This window comes from Dendrobates tinctorius, unplaced genomic scaffold, assembly GCF_039654945.1.
Source record: "Dendrobates tinctorius isolate UK_male_01 unplaced genomic scaffold, ASM3965494v1 ptg000245l, whole genome shotgun sequence".
Classification (NCBI taxonomy): domain Eukaryota; kingdom Metazoa; phylum Chordata; class Amphibia; order Anura; family Dendrobatidae; genus Dendrobates; species Dendrobates tinctorius.
The window spans coordinates 9157257-9173696 of NW_027361912.1; the positions used below are offsets into that span (position 1 = coordinate 9157257).

A 16440-nucleotide genomic window follows, 5' to 3' on the forward strand; every position below is an offset into this window, starting at 1 on the left:
TAATTTTTGGCAATTACAGGCAGATTGCCTCACTCTCGCCTACTGCTCCAAGAAACAAACATCAATCCATTGCTGTGAGAAGCAAGGCTTTGCTTCCACACTGGGAGGACCTAAGGCCGGTTTCACACTAGCGCTTTTTCAGCGCGCGCACGGCCGGGGTTAGCTCCGCCCCCGAGCCGGCTCTCTGCCCGGCGTGCCCGCCCCTTCCTTGTAGCGCCGCCTCCTAGCGGACAGCGGCGCCTGCGATCGGCGCACCCTATCTTTAGCATAGGGTGCGCCGATCGTGCGCAGGCCGTGCGCTAGTTGCGCTTTGACCTGCGCTGCGCACTTTTGACGGTGCGCCGTGCGCGCCAAAATCAAACTTTTTGGATTTTGGCGCGCACGGCGCACCGTCAAAAGTGCGCAGCGCAGGTCAAAGCGCAACTAGCGCACGGCCTGCGCACGATCGGCGCACCCTATGCTAAAGATAGGGTGCGCCAATCGCAGGCGCCGCTGTCCGTTAGGAGGCGGCGCTACAAGGAAGGGGCGGGCACGCCGGGCAGAGAGCCGGCTCGGGGGCGGAGCTACCCCCGGCCGTGCGCGCGCTGAAAAAGCGCTAGTGTGAAACCGGCCTAAGACTGTCATTTGCATACCATAGATTAAGTCTCCTGAGAGACCAACAAAAATTGCCAAAGCTGACTGTATTTCAAGTCATCATGGCGGGGTATTGGGAAAAGTTTTCAATTAGCAATAATCACGCCTCGGTTAAACCTCATGGGCTACGATATTGTCACTGCACAAAGTTGAAAGAACTGTTGTGACCAATGCCTTCCCGCTTCCAAATCAGAGCTTGTTTAAGCTACGGTGAGTTACAAATTCTCAATAGCCCTTCCACACTGCTTCCAGGCATCCTGACCTTCCACATTCTAAGGGCTCAGTTAAGATGAAATTTTTGGCCATTACAGGCAGATTGCCTCACTCTCTCCTTCTGCTCCAAGAAACAAACATCAATCCATTGCTGTGAGAAGCAAGGCTTTTCTTCCACACTGGGAGGACCTAAGACTGTCATTTGCATACCATAGATTAAGTCTCCTGAGAGACCAACAAAGATTGCCAAAGCTGACTGTATTTCAAGTCATCATGGCGGGGTATTGGGAAAAGTTTTCAATTAGCAATAATCACGCCTCGGTTAAACCTCATGGGCTACGATATTGTCACTGCGCAAAGTTGAAAGAACTGTTGTGACCAATGCCTTCCCGCTTCCAAATCAGAGCTTGTTTAAGCTACGGTGAGTTACAAATTCTCAATAGACCTTCCACACTGCTTCCAGGCATCCTGAGCTTCCACATTCTAAGGGCTCAGTTAAGATGACATTTTTGGCCATTACAGGCAGATTGCCTCACTCTTTCCTTCTGCTTCAGGCAACAAACATCAATCCATTGCTGTGAGAATCTAGGCTTTTCTTCCACGCTGGGAGGAGGTAAGACTCTGTTATTTGCATACAATGGATTAAGTCTCCTGAGAGACCAACAAAAATTGCCAAAGCTGACTGTATTTCAAGTCATCATGGCGGGGTATTGGGAAAAGTTTTCAACTAGCAATAATCCCGCCTCGGTTAAACCTCATGGGCTACGATATTGCCACTGCGCAAAGTTGAAAAAACTGTTGTGACCAATGCCTTCCTGCTTCCAAAGCAGAGCTTGTTTAAGCTACGGTGAGTTACAAATTCTCACTAGCCCTCCCACACTGCTTCCAGGCATCCAGGGCTTCCACATTCTGAGGGCTCAGGAAAGATGTAATTTTTGGCAATTACAGGCAGATTGCCTCACTCTCGCCTTCTGCTCCAAGAAACAAACATCAATCCATTGCTGTGAGAAGCAAGGCTTTTTTTCCACACTGGGAGGACCTAAGACTGTCATTTACATATCATAGATTAAGTCTCCTGAGAGACCAACAAAAATTGCCAAAGCTGACTGTATTTCAAGTCATCATGGCGGGGTATTGGGAAAAGTTTTCAATTAGCAATAATCACGCCTCGGTTAAACCTCATAGGCTACGATATTGCCACTGCGCAAAGTTGAAAGAACTGTTGTGACCAATGCCTTCCTGCTTCCAAAGCAGAGCTTGTTTAAGCTATGGTGAGTTACAAATTCTCACTAGCCCTCCCACACTGCTTCCAGGCATTCTGAGCTTCCACATTCTAAGGGCTCAGTTAAGATGAAATTTTTGGCAATTACAGGCAGATTGCCTCACTCTCTCCTTCTGCTCCAGGCAACAAACATCAATCCATTGCTGTGAGAAGCAAGGCTATTCTTCCACGCTGGGAGGAGCTAATACTCTGTTATTTGCATACCATAGATTAAGTCTCCTGAGAGACCAACAAAAATTGCCAAAGCTGACTGTATTTCAAGTCATCATGGCGGGGTATTGGGAAAAGTTTTCAATTAGCAATAATCACGCCTCGGTTAAACCTCATGGGCTACGATATTGCCACTGCGCAAAGTTGAAAGAACTGTTGTGACCAATGCCTTCCTGCTTTCAAAGCAGAGCTTGTTTAAGCTACGGTGAGTTACAAATTCTCACTAGCCCTCCCACACTGCTTCCAGGCATCCTGGGCTTCCACATTCTGAGGGCTCAGGAAAGATGTAATTTTTGGCAATTACAGGCAGATTGCCTCACTCTCGCCTTCTGCTCCAAGAAACAAACATCAATCCATTGCTGTGAGAAGCAAGGCTTTTCTTCCACACTGGGAGGACCTAAGACTGTCATTTGCATACCATAGATTAAGTCTCCTGAGAGACCAACAAAAATTGCCAAAGCTGACTGTATTTCAAGTCATCATGGCGGGGTATTGGGAAAAGTTTTCAATTAGCAATAATCACGCCTCGGTTAAACCTCATGGGCTATGATATTGTCACTGCACAAAGTTGAAAGAACTGTTGTGACCAATGCCTTCCCGCTTCCAAATCAGAGCTTGTTTAAGCTACTGTGAGTTACAAATTCTCAATAGCCCTTCCACACTGCTTCCAGGCATCCTGAGCTTCCACATTCTAAGGGCTCAGTTAAGATGAAATTTTTGGCCATTACAGGCAGATTGCCTCACTCTCTCCTTCTGCTCCAAGAAACAAACATCAATCCATTGCTGTGAGAAGCAAGGCTTTTCTTCCACACTGGGAGGACCTAAGACTGTCATTTGCATACCATAGATTAAGTCTCCTGAGAGACCAACAAAAATTGCCAAAGCTGACTGTAATTCAAGTCATCATGGCGGGGTATTGGGAAAAGTTTTCAATTAGCAATAATCACGCCTCGGTTAAACCTCATGGGCTAAGATATTGCCACTGCGCAAAGTTGAAAGAAATGTCGTGACCAATGCCTTCCTGCTTCCAAAGCAGAGCTTGTTTAAGCTACGGTGAGTTACAAATTCTCACTAGCCCTCCCACACTGCTTCCAGGCATCCTGGGCTTCCACATTCTGAGGGCTCAGGAAAGATGTAATTTTTGGCAATTACAGGCAGATTGCCTCACTCTCGCCTTCTGCTCCAAGAAACAAACATCAATCCATTGCTGTGAGAAGCAAGGCTTTTCTTCCACACTGGGAGAAGCTAAGACTGTCATTTGCATTCCATGAATTAAGTCTCCAGAGAGACGAACAAAAATTGCCAAAGCTGACTGTATTCCAAGTCATTATGGTGGGGTATTGGGAAAAGTTTTCAATTAGCAATAATCACGCCTTGGATAAACCTCATGGGCAACAATATTGCCACAGCGCAAAGATGAAAGAACAGAAGTGACCAAGGGCTTCCCGCTTCCAGGGCAGAACATTTTAAGCCATGGTGAGTTACAAATCACCACTAGCCCTCCACGCTGCTTCCAGGCATCCTTGGCTTACACATTCTAAGGGCTCAGTTAAGATGAAATTTTTGGCCATTACAGGCAGATTGCCTCACTCTCTCCTTCTGCTCCAAGAAACAAACATCAATCCATTGCTGTGAGAAGCAAGGCTTTTCTTCCACACTGGGAGGACCTAAGACTGTCATTTGCATACCATAGATTAAGTCTCCTGAGAGACCAACAAAAATTGCCAACGCTGACTGTATTTCAAGTCATCATGGCGGGGTATTGGGAAAAGTTTTCAATTAGCAATAATCACGCCTCGGTTAAACCTCATGGGCTAAGATATTGCCACTGCGAAAAGTTGAAAGAAATGTTGTGACCAATGCCTTCCTGCGTCCAAAGCAGAGCATGTTTAAGCTATGGTGAGTTACAAATTCTCACTAGCCCTCCCACACTGCTTCCAGGCATTCTGAGCTTCCACATTCTAAGGGATCAGTTAAGATGAAATTTTTGGCAATTACAGGCAGATTGCCTCACTTTTGCCTTCTGCTCCAAGAAACAAACAACAATCCATTGCTGTGAGAAGCAAGGCTTTTCTTCCACACTGAGAGAACCTAAGACTGTCATTTGCATACCATAGATTAAGTCTCCTGAAAGACCAACAAAAATTGCCAAAGCTGACTGTATTTCAAGTCATCATGGTGGGGTATTGGGAAAAGTTTTCAATTAGCAATAATCACGCCTTGGTTAAATCTCATGGGCAACGATATTGCCACAGCGCAAAGATAAAAAAACAGAAGTGAAAAAGGGCTTCCCGCTTCCAAGGCAGAACATTTTAAGCCATGGTGAGTTCCAAATCACCACTAGCCCTCCACGCTGCTTCCAGGCATCCACATTCTAAGGGTTCAGTTAAGATGTAATTTTTGGCAATTACAGGCAGATTGCTTCACTTTCGCCTTCTGCTCCAAGAAACAAACATCAATACATTGCTGTGAGAAGCAAGGCTTTCATTTCACACTGGGAGAAGCTAAGACTTTCATTTCCATACCATGGATTAAATCTCCTGAGAGACCAACAAAAATTGCCAAATGTGACTGTATTTCAAGTCAACATGGCAGGGTATTGGAAAAAGTATTGAATTAGCAATAATCACGCCTCGGTTAAACCTCATGGGCTACGATATTGCCACTGCGCAAAGATTAAGGAACAGAAGTGACCAAGGGCTTCCTGCTTCCAAGGCAGAACTTGTTTAAGCCATGGTGAGTTCCAAATCACCACTAGCCCTCCACGCTGCTTCCAGGCATCCTGGGCTTCCACATTCTGCGGGATCAGGAAAGATGAAATTTTTAGCAATTACTGGCAGATAGCCTCACTCTCGCCTTCTGCTCCAAGAAACAAACATCAATCCATTGCTGTGAGAAGCAAGGCTTTTATTCCACACTGGGAGGACCTAAGACTGTCATTTGCATACCATGGATTAAGTCTCCTGAGAGACCAACAAAAATTGCCAAAGCTGACTGTATTTCAAGTCATCATGGCAGGGTATTGGGAAAAGTTTTCAATTAGCAATAATCACGCCTCGGTTAAACCTCATGGGCTACGATATTGCCACAGCGCAAAGATGAAAGAACAGAAGTGACCAAGGTCTAACCGCTTCCAAGGCAGAACTTTTTAAGCCATGGTGAGTTCCATATCACCAATAGCCCTCCACGCTGATTCCAGGCATCCTGGGCTTCCACATTCTAAGGGCTCAGTTAAGATGTAATTTTTGGCAATTACAGGCAGATTGCCTCACTCTCGCCTTCTACTCCAAGAAACAAACATCAATCCATTGCTGTGAGAAGCAAGGCTTTTCTTCCACACTGGGAGGACCTAAGACTGTCATTTGCATACCACAAATTAAGTCTCCTGAGAGACCAACAAAAATTGCCAACGCTAACTATATTTCAAGTCATCATGGTGGGGTAATGCGAAAAGTTTTCAATTAACAATAATCACGCCTCGGTTAAACCTCATGGGCTACGATATTGTCACTGCGCAAAGTTGAAAGAACTGTTGCGACCAATGCCTTCCCTCTTCCAAAGCAGAGCTTGTTTAAGCTACGGTGAGTTACAAATTCTCACTAGCCCTCCCACACTGCTTCCAAGCATCCTGAGCTTCCACATTCTAAGGGCTCAGTTAAGATGAAATTTTAGGCAATTACAGGCAGATTGCCTCACTCTCTACATCTGCTTCAGGCAACAAACATCAATCCATTGCTGTGAGAAGCTAGGCTTTTCTTCCATGCTGGGAGGAGCTAAGACTCTGTTATTTGCATACAATGGATTAAGTCTCCTGAGAGACCAACAAAAATTGCCAAAGCTGACTGTATTTCAAGTCATCATGGCGGGGTATTGGGAAAAGTTTTCAATTAGCAATAATCACGCCTCGGTTAAACCTCATGGGCTACGATATTGCCACTGCGCAAAGTTGAAAGAAATGTCGTGACCAATGCCTTCCTGCTTCCAAAGCAGAGCTTGTTTAAGCTACGGTGAGTTACAAATTCTCACTAGCCCTCCCACACTGCTTCCAGGCATCCTGGGCTTCCACATTCTGAGGGCTCAGGAAAGATGTAATTTTTGGCAATTACAGGCAGATTGCCTCACTCTCGCCTTCTCCTCCAAGAAACAAACATCAATCCATTGCTGTGAGAAGCAAGGCTTTTCTTCCACACTGGGAGGACCTAAGACTGTCATTTGCATACCATAGATTAAGTCTCCTGAGAGACCAACAAAAATTGCCAAAGCTGACTGTATTTCAAGTCATCATGGCGGGGTATTGGGAAAAGTTTTCAATTAGCAATAATCACGCCTCGGTTAAACCTCATGGGCTATGATATTGTCACTGCACAAAGTTGAAAGAACTGTTGTGACCAATGCCTTCCCGCTTCCAAATCAGAGCTTGTTTAAGCTACTGTGAGTTACAAATTCTCAATAGCCCTTCCACACTGCTTCCAGGCATCCTGAGCTTCCACATTCTAAGGGCTCAGTTAAGATGAAATTTTTGGCCATTACAGGCAGATTGCCTCACTCTCTCCTTCTGCTCCAAGAAACAAACATCAATCCATTGCTGTGAGAAGCAAGGCTTTTCTTCCACACTGGGAGGACCTAAGACTGTCATTTGCATACCATAGATTAAGTCTCCTGAGAGACCAACAAAAATTGCCAAAGCTGACTGTAATTCAAGTCATCATGGCGGGGTATTGGGAAAAGTTTTCAATTAGCAATAATCACGCCTCGGTTAAACCTCATGGGCTAAGATATTGCCACTGCGCAAAGTTGAAAGAAATGTCATGACCAATGCCTTCCTGCTTCCAAAGCAGAGCTTGTTTAAGCTACGGTGAGTTACAAATTCTCACTAGCCCTCCCACACTGCTTCCAGGCATCCTGGGCTTCCACATTCTGAGGGCTCAGGAAAGATGTAATTTTTGGCAATTACAGGCAGATTGCCTCACTCTCGCCTTCTGCTCCAAGAAACAAACATCAATCCATTGCTGTGAGAAGCAAGGCTTTTCTTCCACACTGGGAGGACCTAAGACTGTCATTTGCATACCATAGATTAAGTCTCCTGAGAGACCAACAAAAATTACCAAAGCTGACTGTATTTCAAGTCATCATGGCGGGGTATTGGGAAAAGTTTTCAATTAGCAATAATCACGCCTCGGTTAAACCTCATGGGCTATGATATTGTCACTGCACAAAGTTGAAAGAACTGTTGTGACCAATGCCTTCCCGCTTCCAAATCAGAGCTTGTTTAAGCTACTGTGAGTTACAAATTCTCAATAGCCCTTCCACACTGCTTCCAGGCATCCTGAGCTTCCACATTCTAAGGGCTCAGTTAAGATGAAATTTTTGGCCATTACAGGCAGATTGCCTCACTCTCTCCTTCTGCTCCAAGAAACAAACATCAATCCATTGCTGTAAGAAGCAAGGCTTTTCTTCCACACTGGGAGGACCTAAGACTGTCATTTGCATACCATAGATTAAGTCTCCTGAGAGACCAACAAAAATTGCCAAAGCTGACTGTAATTCAAGTCATCATGGCGGGATATTGGGAAAAGTTTTCAATTAGCAATAATCACGCCTCGGTTAAACCTCATGGGCTAAGATATTGCCACTGCGCAAAGTTGAAAGAAATGTCGTGACCAATGCCTTCCTGCTTCCAAAGCAGAGCTTGTTTAAGCTACGGTGAGTTACAAATTCTCACTAGCCCTCCCACACTGCTTCCAGGCATCCTGGGCTTCCACATTCTGAGGGCTCAGGAAAGATGTAATTTTTGGCAATTACAGGCAGATTGCCTCACTCTCGCCTTCTGCTCCAAGAAACAAACATCAATCCATTGCTGTGAGAAGCAAGGCTTTTCTTCCACACTGGGAGAAGCTAAGACTGTCATTTGCATTCCATGAATTAAGTCTCCAGAGAGACGAACAAAAATTGCCAAAGCTGACTGTATTCCAAGTCATTATGGTGGGGTATTGGGAAAAGTTTTCAATTAGCAATAATCACGCCTTGGATAAACCTCATGGGCAACAATATTGCCACAGCGCAAAGATGAAAGAACAGAAGTGACCAAGGGCTTCCCGCTTCCAGGGCAGAACATTTTAAGCCATGGTGAGTTACAAATCACCACTAGCCCTCCACGCTGCTTCCAGGCATCCTTGGCTTACACATTCTAAGGGCTCAGTTAAGATGAAATTTTTGGCCATTACAGGCAGATTGCCTCACTCTCTCCTTCTGCTCCAAGAAACAAACATGAATCCATTGCTGTGAGAAGCAAGGCTTTTCTTCCACACTGGGAGGACCTAAGACTGTCATTTGCATACCATAGATTAAGTCTCCTGAGAGACCAACAAAAATTGCCAACGCTGACTGTATTTCAAGTCATCATGGCGGGGTATTGGGAAAAGTTTTCAATTAGCAATAATCACGCCTCGGTTAAACCTCATGGGCTAAGATATTGCCACTGCGAAAAGTTGAAAGAAATGTTGTGACCAATGCCTTCCTGCGTCCAAAGCAGAGCATGTTTAAGCTATGGTGAGTTACAAATTCTCACTAGCCCTCCCACACTGCTTCCAGGCATTCTGAGCTTCCACATTCTAAGGGATCAGTTAAGATGAAATTTTTGGCAATTACAGGCAGATTGCCTCACTTTTGCCTTCTGCTCCAAGAAACAAACAACAATCCATTGCTGTGAGAAGCAAGGCTTTTCTTCCACACTGAGAGAACCTAAGACTGTCATTTGCATACCATAGATTAAGTCTCCTGAAAGACCAACAAAAATTGCCAAAGCTGACTGTATTTCAAGTCATCATGGTGGGGTATTGGGAAAAGTTTTCAATTAGCAATAATCACGCCTTGGTTAAATCTCATGGGCAACGATATTGCCACAGCGCAAAGATAAAAAAACAGAAGTGAAAAAGGGCTTCCCGCTTCCAAGGCAGAACATTTTAAGCCATGGTGAGTTCCAAATCACCACTAGCCCTCCACGCTGCTTCCAGGCATCCACATTCTAAGGGTTCAGTTAAGATGTAATTTTTGGCAATTACAGGCAGATTGCTTCACTTTCGCCTTCTGCTCCAAGAAACAAACATCAATACATTGCTGTGAGAAGCAAGGCTTTCATTTCACACTGGGAGAAGCTAAGACTTTCATTTCCATACCATGGATTAAATCTCCTGAGAGACCAACAAAAATTGCCAAATGTGACTGTATTTCAAGTCAACATGGCAGGGTATTGGAAAAAGTATTGAATTAGCAATAATCACGCCTCGGTTAAACCTCATGGGCTACGATATTGCCACTGCGCAAAGATTAAGGAACAGAAGTGACCAAGGGCTTCCTGCTTCCAAGGCAGAACTTGTTTAAGCCATGGTGAGTTCCAAATCACCACTAGCCCTCCACGCTGCTTCCAGGCATCCTGGGCTTCCACATTCTGCGGGATCAGGAAAGATGAAATTTTTAGCAATTACTGGCAGATAGCCTCACTCTCGCCTTCTGCTCCAAGAAACAAACATCAATCCATTGCTGTGAGAAGCAAGGCTTTTCTTCCACACTGGGAGGAGCTAATACTGTCATTTGCATACCATGGATTAAGTCTCCTGAGAGACCAACAAAAATTGCCAAAGCTGACTGTATTTCAAGTCATCATGGCAGGGTATTGGGAAAAGTTTTCAATTAGCAATAATCACGCCTCGGTTAAACCTCATGGGCTACGATATTGCCACAGCGCAAAGATGAAAGAACAGAAGTGACCAAGGTCTAACCGCTTCCAAGGCAGAACTTTTTAAGCCATGGTGAGTTCCATATCACCAATAGCCCTCCACGCTGATTCCAGGCATCCTGGGCTTCCACATTCTAAGGGCTCAGTTAAGATGAAATTTTAGGCAATTACAGGCAGATTGCCTCACTCTCTACATCTGCTTCAGGCAACAAACATCAATCCATTGCTGTGAGAAGCTAGGCTTTTCTTCCATGCTGGGAGGAGCTAAGACTCTGTTATTTGCATACAATGGATTAAGTCTCCTGAGAGACCAACAAAAATTGCCAAAGCTGACTGTATTTCAAGTCATCATGGCGGGGTATTGGGAAAAGTTTTCAATTAGCAATAATCACGCCTCGGTTAAACCTCATGGGCTACGATATTGCCACTGCGCAAAGTTGAAAGAAATGTCGTGACCAATGCCTTCCTGCTTCCAAAGCAGAGCTTGTTTAAGCTACGGTGAGTTACAAATTCTCACTAGCCCTCCCACACTGCTTCCAGGCATCCTGGGCTTCCACATTCTGAGGGCTCAGGAAAGATGTAATTTTTGGCAATTACAGGCAGATTGCCTCACTCTCGCCTTCTCCTCCAAGAAACAAACATCAATCCATTGCTGTGAGAAGCAAGGCTTTTCTTCCACACTGGGAGGACCTAAGACTGTCATTTGCATACCATAGATTAAGTCTCCTGAGAGACCAACAAAAATTGCCAAAGCTGACTGTATTTCAAGTCATCATGGCGGGGTATTGGGAAAAGTTTTCAATTAGCAATAATCACGCCTCGGTTAAACCTCATGGGCTATGATATTGTCACTGCACAAAGTTGAAAGAACTGTTGTGACCAATGCCTTCCCGCTTCCAAATCAGAGCTTGTTTAAGCTACTGTGAGTTACAAATTCTCAATAGCCCTTCCACACTGCTTCCAGGCATCCTGAGCTTCCACATTCTAAGGGCTCAGTTAAGATGAAATTTTTGGCCATTACAGGCAGATTGCCTCACTCTCTCCTTCTGCTCCAAGAAACAAACATCAATCCATTGCTGTGAGAAGCAAGGCTTTTCTTCCACACTGGGAGGACCTAAGACTGTCATTTGCATACCATAGATTAAGTCTCCTGAGAGACCAACAAAAATTGCCAAAGCTGACTGTAATTCAAGTCATCATGGCGGGGTATTGGGAAAAGTTTTCAATTAGCAATAATCACGCCTCGGTTAAACCTCATGGGCTAAGATATTGCCACTGCGCAAAGTTGAAAGAAATGTCATGACCAATGCCTTCCTGCTTCCAAAGCAGAGCTTGTTTAAGCTACGGTGAGTTACAAATTCTCACTAGCCCTCCCACACTGCTTCCAGGCATCCTGGGCTTCCACATTCTGAGGGCTCAGGAAAGATGTAATTTTTGGCAATTACAGGCAGATTGCCTCACTCTCGCCTTCTGCTCCAAGAAACAAACATCAATCCATTGCTGTGAGAAGCAAGGCTTTTCTTCCACACTGGGAGGACCTAAGACTGTCATTTGCATACCATAGATTAAGTCTCCTGAGAGACCAACAAAAATTACCAAAGCTGACTGTATTTCAAGTCATCATGGCGGGGTATTGGGAAAAGTTTTCAATTAGCAATAATCACGCCTCGGTTAAACCTCATGGGCTATGATATTGTCACTGCACAAAGTTGAAAGAACTGTTGTGACCAATGCCTTCCCGCTTCCAAATCAGAGCTTGTTTAAGCTACTGTGAGTTACAAATTCTCAATAGCCCTTCCACACTGCTTCCAGGCATCCTGAGCTTCCACATTCTAAGGGCTCAGTTAAGATGAAATTTTTGGCCATTACAGGCAGATTGCCTCACTCTCTCCTTCTGCTCCAAGAAACAAACATCAATCCATTGCTGTAAGAAGCAAGGCTTTTCTTCCACACTGGGAGGACCTAAGACTGTCATTTGCATACCATAGATTAAGTCTCCTGAGAGACCAACAAAAATTGCCAAAGCTGACTGTAATTCAAGTCATCATGGCGGGATATTGGGAAAAGTTTTCAATTAGCAATAATCACGCCTCGGTTAAACCTCATGGGCTAAGATATTGCCACTGCGCAAAGTTGAAAGAAATGTCGTGACCAATGCCTTCCTGCTTCCAAAGCAGAGCTTGTTTAAGCTACGGTGAGTTACAAATTCTCACTAGCCCTCCCACACTGCTTCCAGGCATCCTGGGCTTCCACATTCTGAGGGCTCAGGAAAGATGTAATTTTTGGCAATTACAGGCAGATTGCCTCACTCTCGCCTTCTGCTCCAAGAAACAAACATCAATCCATTGCTGTGAGAAGCAAGGCTTTTCTTCCACACTGGGAGAAGCTAAGACTGTCATTTGCATTCCATGAATTAAGTCTCCAGAGAGACGAACAAAAATTGCCAAAGCTGACTGTATTCCAAGTCATTATGGTGGGGTATTGGGAAAAGTTTTCAATTAGCAATAATCACGCCTTGGATAAACCTCATGGGCAACAATATTGCCACAGCGCAAAGATGAAAGAACAGAAGTGACCAAGGGCTTCCCGCTTCCAGGGCAGAACATTTTAAGCCATGGTGAGTTACAAATCACCACTAGCCCTCCACGCTGCTTCCAGGCATCCTTGGCTTACACATTCTAAGGGCTCAGTTAAGATGAAATTTTTGGCCATTACAGGCAGATTGCCTCACTCTCTCCTTCTGCTCCAAGAAACAAACATGAATCCATTGCTGTGAGAAGCAAGGCTTTTCTTCCACACTGGGAGGACCTAAGACTGTCATTTGCATACCATAGATTAAGTCTCCTGAGAGACCAACAAAAATTGCCAACGCTGACTGTATTTCAAGTCATCATGGCGGGGTATTGGGAAAAGTTTTCAATTAGCAATAATCACGCCTCGGTTAAACCTCATGGGCTAAGATATTGCCACTGCGAAAAGTTGAAAGAAATGTTGTGACCAATGCCTTCCTGCGTCCAAAGCAGAGCATGTTTAAGCTATGGTGAGTTACAAATTCTCACTAGCCCTCCCACACTGCTTCCAGGCATTCTGAGCTTCCACATTCTAAGGGATCAGTTAAGATGAAATTTTTGGCAATTACAGGCAGATTGCCTCACTTTTGCCTTCTGCTCCAAGAAACAAACAACAATCCATTGCTGTGAGAAGCAAGGCTTTTCTTCCACACTGAGAGAACCTAAGACTGTCATTTGCATACCATAGATTAAGTCTCCTGAAAGACCAACAAAAATTGCCAAAGCTGACTGTATTTCAAGTCATCATGGTGGGGTATTGGGAAAAGTTTTCAATTAGCAATAATCACGCCTTGGTTAAATCTCATGGGCAACGATATTGCCACAGCGCAAAGATAAAAAAACAGAAGTGAAAAAGGGCTTCCCGCTTCCAAGGCAGAACATTTTAAGCCATGGTGAGTTCCAAATCACCACTAGCCCTCCACGCTGCTTCCAGGCATCCACATTCTAAGGGTTCAGTTAAGATGTAATTTTTGGCAATTACAGGCAGATTGCTTCACTTTCGCCTTCTGCTCCAAGAAACAAACATCAATACATTGCTGTGAGAAGCAAGGCTTTCATTTCACACTGGGAGAAGCTAAGACTTTCATTTCCATACCATGGATTAAATCTCCTGAGAGACCAACAAAAATTGCCAAATGTGACTGTATTTCAAGTCAACATGGCAGGGTATTGGAAAAAGTATTGAATTAGCAATAATCACGCCTCGGTTAAACCTCATGGGCTACGATATTGCCACTGCGCAAAGATTAAGGAACAGAAGTGACCAAGGGCTTCCTGCTTCCAAGGCAGAACTTGTTTAAGCCATGGTGAGTTCCAAATCACCACTAGCCCTCCACGCTGCTTCCAGGCATCCTGGGCTTCCACATTCTGCGGGATCAGGAAAGATGAAATTTTTAGCAATTACTGGCAGATAGCCTCACTCTCGCCTTCTGCTCCAAGAAACAAACATCAATCCATTGCTGTGAGAAGCAAGGCTTTTCTTCCACACTGGGAGGAGCTAATACTGTCATTTGCATACCATGGATTAAGTCTCCTGAGAGACCAACAAAAATTGCCAAAGCTGACTGTATTTCAAGTCATCATGGCAGGGTATTGGGAAAAGTTTTCAATTAGCAATAATCACGCCTCGGTTAAACCTCATGGGCTACGATATTGCCACAGCGCAAAGATGAAAGAACAGAAGTGACCAAGGTCTAACCGCTTCCAAGGCAGAACTTTTTAAGCCATGGTGAGTTCCATATCACCAATAGCCCTCCACGCTGATTCCAGGCATCCTGGGCTTCCACATTCTAAGGGCTCAGTTAAGATGTAATTTTTGGCAATTACAGGCAGATTGCCTCACTCTCGCCTTCTACTCCAAGAAACAAACATCAATCCATTGCTGTGAGAAGCAAGGCTTTTCTTCCACACTGGGAGGACCTAAGACTGTCATTTGCATACCACAAATTAAGTCTCCTGAGAGACCAACAAAAATTGCCAACGCTAACTATATTTCAAGTCATCATGGTGGGGTAATGCGAAAAGTTTTCAATTAACAATAATCACGCCTCGGTTAAACCTCATGGGCTACGATATTGTCACTGCGCAAAGTTGAAAGAACTGTTGCGACCAATGCCTTCCCTCTTCCAAAGCAGAGCTTGTTTAAGCTACGGTGAGTTACAAATTCTCACTAGCCCTCCCACACTGCTTCCAAGCATCCTGAGCTTCCACATTCTAAGGGCTCAGTTAAGATGAAATTTTAGGCAATTACAGGCAGATTGCCTCACTCTCTCCATCTGCTTCAGGCAACAAACATCAATCCATTGCTGTGAGAAGCTAGGCTTTTCTTCCATGCTGGGAGGAGCTAAGACTCTGTTATTTGCATACAATGGATTAAGTCTCCTGAGAGACCAACAAAAATTGCCAAAGCTGACTGTATTTCAAGTCATCATGGCGGGGTATTGGGAAAAGTTTTCAATTAGCAATCATCACGCCTCGGTTAAACCTCATGGGCTACGATATTGCCACAGCGCAAAGTTGAAAGAACTGTTGTGATCAATGCCTTCCTGCTTCCAAAGCAGAGCTTGTTTAAGCTACGGTGAGTTACAAATTCTCACTAGCCCTCCCACACTGCTTCCAGGCATCCTGGGCTTCCACATTCTGAGGGCTCAGGAAAGATGTAATTTTTGGCAATTACAGGCAGATTGCCTCACTCTCGCCTTCTGCTCCAAGAAACAAACATCAATCCATTGCTGTGAGAAGCAAGGCTTTTCTTCCACACTGGGAGAAGCTAAGACTGTCATTTGCATTCCATGAATTAAGTCTCCTGAGAGACCAACAAAAATTGCCAAAGCTGACTGTATTCCAAGTCATTATGGCGGGGTATTGGGAAAAGTTTTCAATTAGCAATAATCACGCCTTGGATAAACCTCATGGGCAACAATATTGCCACAGCGCAAAGATGAAAGAACAGAAGTGACCAAGGGCTTCCAGCTTCCAGGGCAGAACATTTTAAGCCATAGTGAGTTACAAATCACCACTAGCACTCCACGTTGCTTCCAGGCATCCTTGGCTTACACATTCTATGGGTTCAGTTAAGATGTAATTTTTGGCAATTACAGGCAGATTGCCTCACTCTCGCCTTCTGCTCCAAGAAACAAACATCAATCCATTGCTGTGAGAAGCAAGGCTTTTCTTCCACACTGGGAGGACTTAAGACTGTCATTTACATACCATAGATTAAGTCTCCTGAGAGACCAACAAAAACTGCCAAAGCTGACTGTATTTCAAGTCATCATGGCAGGGTATTGGGAAAAGTTTTCAATTAGCAATAATCACGCCTCAGTTAAACCTCATGGGCTACGATATTGCCACTGTGCAAAATTGAAATAACTGTTGTGACCAATGCCTTCCTGCTTCCAAAGCAGAGCTTGTTTAAGCTACGGTGAGTTACAAATTCTCACTAGCCCTCCCACACTGCTTCCAGGCATCCTGGGCTTCCACATTCTGAGGGCTCAGGAAAGATGTAATTTTTGGCAATTACAGGCAGATTGCCTCACTCTCGCCTTCTGCTCCAAGAAACAAACATCAATCCATTGCTGTGAGAAGCAAGGCTTTTCTTCCACACTGGGAGGATCTAAGACTGTCATTTGCATACCATAGATTAAGTCTCCTGAGAGACCAACAAAAATTGCCAAAGCTGACTGTATTTAAAGTCATCATGGCGGGGTATTGGGAAAAGTTTTCAATCAGCAATAATCATGCCTCGGTTAAACCTCATTGGCTACGATATTGCCACAGCGCAAAGATTAAGGAAC

The 16440-nt window shown here is 44.6% G+C and overlaps 38 non-coding genes across 38 annotated transcripts; all 38 read right to left on the reverse strand.

Annotated features, from left to right (window-relative positions):
• Positions 1-643: 643 nt before the first annotated feature.
• Positions 644-784, reverse strand: LOC141060873 (U4 spliceosomal RNA). The gene has a single exon (XR_012222787.1). It is a non-coding gene; the product is annotated as a U4 spliceosomal RNA (small nuclear RNA).
• A 283-nt stretch (positions 785-1067) lies between these two features.
• On the reverse strand, positions 1068-1208 carry LOC141061304 (U4 spliceosomal RNA). Its single transcript, XR_012223177.1, has one exon. It is a non-coding gene; the product is annotated as a U4 spliceosomal RNA (small nuclear RNA).
• Positions 1209-1493: 285 nt separating this feature from the next.
• On the reverse strand, positions 1494-1634 carry LOC141062979 (U4 spliceosomal RNA). The gene has a single exon (XR_012224674.1). It is a non-coding gene; the product is annotated as a U4 spliceosomal RNA (small nuclear RNA).
• A 283-nt stretch (positions 1635-1917) lies between these two features.
• Positions 1918-2058, reverse strand: LOC141061330 (U4 spliceosomal RNA). The gene has a single exon (XR_012223201.1). It is a non-coding gene; the product is annotated as a U4 spliceosomal RNA (small nuclear RNA).
• A 285-nt stretch (positions 2059-2343) lies between these two features.
• Positions 2344-2484, reverse strand: LOC141062288 (U4 spliceosomal RNA). Its single transcript, XR_012224069.1, has one exon. It is a non-coding gene; the product is annotated as a U4 spliceosomal RNA (small nuclear RNA).
• Positions 2485-2767: 283 nt separating this feature from the next.
• On the reverse strand, positions 2768-2908 carry LOC141062908 (U4 spliceosomal RNA). Its single transcript, XR_012224609.1, has one exon. It is a non-coding gene; the product is annotated as a U4 spliceosomal RNA (small nuclear RNA).
• A 283-nt stretch (positions 2909-3191) lies between these two features.
• Positions 3192-3332, reverse strand: LOC141062920 (U4 spliceosomal RNA). Its single transcript, XR_012224620.1, has one exon. It is a non-coding gene; the product is annotated as a U4 spliceosomal RNA (small nuclear RNA).
• A 283-nt stretch (positions 3333-3615) lies between these two features.
• On the reverse strand, positions 3616-3756 carry LOC141062320 (U4 spliceosomal RNA). The gene has a single exon (XR_012224098.1). It is a non-coding gene; the product is annotated as a U4 spliceosomal RNA (small nuclear RNA).
• Positions 3757-4037: 281 nt separating this feature from the next.
• LOC141061129 (U4 spliceosomal RNA) lies at positions 4038-4178 on the reverse strand. The gene has a single exon (XR_012223020.1). It is a non-coding gene; the product is annotated as a U4 spliceosomal RNA (small nuclear RNA).
• A 283-nt stretch (positions 4179-4461) lies between these two features.
• Positions 4462-4602, reverse strand: LOC141062264 (U4 spliceosomal RNA). The gene has a single exon (XR_012224048.1). It is a non-coding gene; the product is annotated as a U4 spliceosomal RNA (small nuclear RNA).
• A 272-nt stretch (positions 4603-4874) lies between these two features.
• LOC141062178 (U4 spliceosomal RNA) lies at positions 4875-5015 on the reverse strand. The gene has a single exon (XR_012223970.1). It is a non-coding gene; the product is annotated as a U4 spliceosomal RNA (small nuclear RNA).
• Positions 5016-5297: 282 nt separating this feature from the next.
• Positions 5298-5438, reverse strand: LOC141063002 (U4 spliceosomal RNA). Its single transcript, XR_012224695.1, has one exon. It is a non-coding gene; the product is annotated as a U4 spliceosomal RNA (small nuclear RNA).
• Positions 5439-5719: 281 nt separating this feature from the next.
• LOC141062344 (U4 spliceosomal RNA) lies at positions 5720-5860 on the reverse strand. The gene has a single exon (XR_012224120.1). It is a non-coding gene; the product is annotated as a U4 spliceosomal RNA (small nuclear RNA).
• Positions 5861-6145: 285 nt separating this feature from the next.
• LOC141062300 (U4 spliceosomal RNA) lies at positions 6146-6286 on the reverse strand. The gene has a single exon (XR_012224080.1). It is a non-coding gene; the product is annotated as a U4 spliceosomal RNA (small nuclear RNA).
• A 283-nt stretch (positions 6287-6569) lies between these two features.
• LOC141062909 (U4 spliceosomal RNA) lies at positions 6570-6710 on the reverse strand. The gene has a single exon (XR_012224610.1). It is a non-coding gene; the product is annotated as a U4 spliceosomal RNA (small nuclear RNA).
• Positions 6711-6993: 283 nt separating this feature from the next.
• On the reverse strand, positions 6994-7134 carry LOC141062921 (U4 spliceosomal RNA). The gene has a single exon (XR_012224621.1). It is a non-coding gene; the product is annotated as a U4 spliceosomal RNA (small nuclear RNA).
• A 283-nt stretch (positions 7135-7417) lies between these two features.
• On the reverse strand, positions 7418-7558 carry LOC141061057 (U4 spliceosomal RNA). Its single transcript, XR_012222955.1, has one exon. It is a non-coding gene; the product is annotated as a U4 spliceosomal RNA (small nuclear RNA).
• A 283-nt stretch (positions 7559-7841) lies between these two features.
• LOC141062924 (U4 spliceosomal RNA) lies at positions 7842-7982 on the reverse strand. The gene has a single exon (XR_012224624.1). It is a non-coding gene; the product is annotated as a U4 spliceosomal RNA (small nuclear RNA).
• Positions 7983-8265: 283 nt separating this feature from the next.
• Positions 8266-8406, reverse strand: LOC141062321 (U4 spliceosomal RNA). Its single transcript, XR_012224099.1, has one exon. It is a non-coding gene; the product is annotated as a U4 spliceosomal RNA (small nuclear RNA).
• Positions 8407-8687: 281 nt separating this feature from the next.
• Positions 8688-8828, reverse strand: LOC141061130 (U4 spliceosomal RNA). The gene has a single exon (XR_012223021.1). It is a non-coding gene; the product is annotated as a U4 spliceosomal RNA (small nuclear RNA).
• A 283-nt stretch (positions 8829-9111) lies between these two features.
• LOC141062265 (U4 spliceosomal RNA) lies at positions 9112-9252 on the reverse strand. Its single transcript, XR_012224049.1, has one exon. It is a non-coding gene; the product is annotated as a U4 spliceosomal RNA (small nuclear RNA).
• A 272-nt stretch (positions 9253-9524) lies between these two features.
• LOC141062179 (U4 spliceosomal RNA) lies at positions 9525-9665 on the reverse strand. The gene has a single exon (XR_012223971.1). It is a non-coding gene; the product is annotated as a U4 spliceosomal RNA (small nuclear RNA).
• A 282-nt stretch (positions 9666-9947) lies between these two features.
• LOC141063005 (U4 spliceosomal RNA) lies at positions 9948-10088 on the reverse strand. Its single transcript, XR_012224696.1, has one exon. It is a non-coding gene; the product is annotated as a U4 spliceosomal RNA (small nuclear RNA).
• Positions 10089-10371: 283 nt separating this feature from the next.
• LOC141062312 (U4 spliceosomal RNA) lies at positions 10372-10512 on the reverse strand. Its single transcript, XR_012224091.1, has one exon. It is a non-coding gene; the product is annotated as a U4 spliceosomal RNA (small nuclear RNA).
• Positions 10513-10795: 283 nt separating this feature from the next.
• LOC141062911 (U4 spliceosomal RNA) lies at positions 10796-10936 on the reverse strand. Its single transcript, XR_012224612.1, has one exon. It is a non-coding gene; the product is annotated as a U4 spliceosomal RNA (small nuclear RNA).
• Positions 10937-11219: 283 nt separating this feature from the next.
• On the reverse strand, positions 11220-11360 carry LOC141062923 (U4 spliceosomal RNA). The gene has a single exon (XR_012224623.1). It is a non-coding gene; the product is annotated as a U4 spliceosomal RNA (small nuclear RNA).
• Positions 11361-11643: 283 nt separating this feature from the next.
• On the reverse strand, positions 11644-11784 carry LOC141061059 (U4 spliceosomal RNA). The gene has a single exon (XR_012222956.1). It is a non-coding gene; the product is annotated as a U4 spliceosomal RNA (small nuclear RNA).
• Positions 11785-12067: 283 nt separating this feature from the next.
• On the reverse strand, positions 12068-12208 carry LOC141062925 (U4 spliceosomal RNA). The gene has a single exon (XR_012224625.1). It is a non-coding gene; the product is annotated as a U4 spliceosomal RNA (small nuclear RNA).
• Positions 12209-12491: 283 nt separating this feature from the next.
• On the reverse strand, positions 12492-12632 carry LOC141062322 (U4 spliceosomal RNA). Its single transcript, XR_012224100.1, has one exon. It is a non-coding gene; the product is annotated as a U4 spliceosomal RNA (small nuclear RNA).
• A 281-nt stretch (positions 12633-12913) lies between these two features.
• On the reverse strand, positions 12914-13054 carry LOC141061131 (U4 spliceosomal RNA). Its single transcript, XR_012223022.1, has one exon. It is a non-coding gene; the product is annotated as a U4 spliceosomal RNA (small nuclear RNA).
• Positions 13055-13337: 283 nt separating this feature from the next.
• On the reverse strand, positions 13338-13478 carry LOC141062266 (U4 spliceosomal RNA). Its single transcript, XR_012224050.1, has one exon. It is a non-coding gene; the product is annotated as a U4 spliceosomal RNA (small nuclear RNA).
• Positions 13479-13750: 272 nt separating this feature from the next.
• Positions 13751-13891, reverse strand: LOC141062180 (U4 spliceosomal RNA). The gene has a single exon (XR_012223972.1). It is a non-coding gene; the product is annotated as a U4 spliceosomal RNA (small nuclear RNA).
• A 282-nt stretch (positions 13892-14173) lies between these two features.
• On the reverse strand, positions 14174-14314 carry LOC141063006 (U4 spliceosomal RNA). The gene has a single exon (XR_012224697.1). It is a non-coding gene; the product is annotated as a U4 spliceosomal RNA (small nuclear RNA).
• Positions 14315-14595: 281 nt separating this feature from the next.
• Positions 14596-14736, reverse strand: LOC141062345 (U4 spliceosomal RNA). Its single transcript, XR_012224121.1, has one exon. It is a non-coding gene; the product is annotated as a U4 spliceosomal RNA (small nuclear RNA).
• Positions 14737-15021: 285 nt separating this feature from the next.
• Positions 15022-15162, reverse strand: LOC141060957 (U4 spliceosomal RNA). The gene has a single exon (XR_012222864.1). It is a non-coding gene; the product is annotated as a U4 spliceosomal RNA (small nuclear RNA).
• A 283-nt stretch (positions 15163-15445) lies between these two features.
• Positions 15446-15586, reverse strand: LOC141061932 (U4 spliceosomal RNA). Its single transcript, XR_012223746.1, has one exon. It is a non-coding gene; the product is annotated as a U4 spliceosomal RNA (small nuclear RNA).
• Positions 15587-15867: 281 nt separating this feature from the next.
• LOC141062245 (U4 spliceosomal RNA) lies at positions 15868-16008 on the reverse strand. Its single transcript, XR_012224031.1, has one exon. It is a non-coding gene; the product is annotated as a U4 spliceosomal RNA (small nuclear RNA).
• A 283-nt stretch (positions 16009-16291) lies between these two features.
• On the reverse strand, positions 16292-16432 carry LOC141061041 (U4 spliceosomal RNA). The gene has a single exon (XR_012222940.1). It is a non-coding gene; the product is annotated as a U4 spliceosomal RNA (small nuclear RNA).
• Positions 16433-16440: the final 8 nt, after the last annotated feature.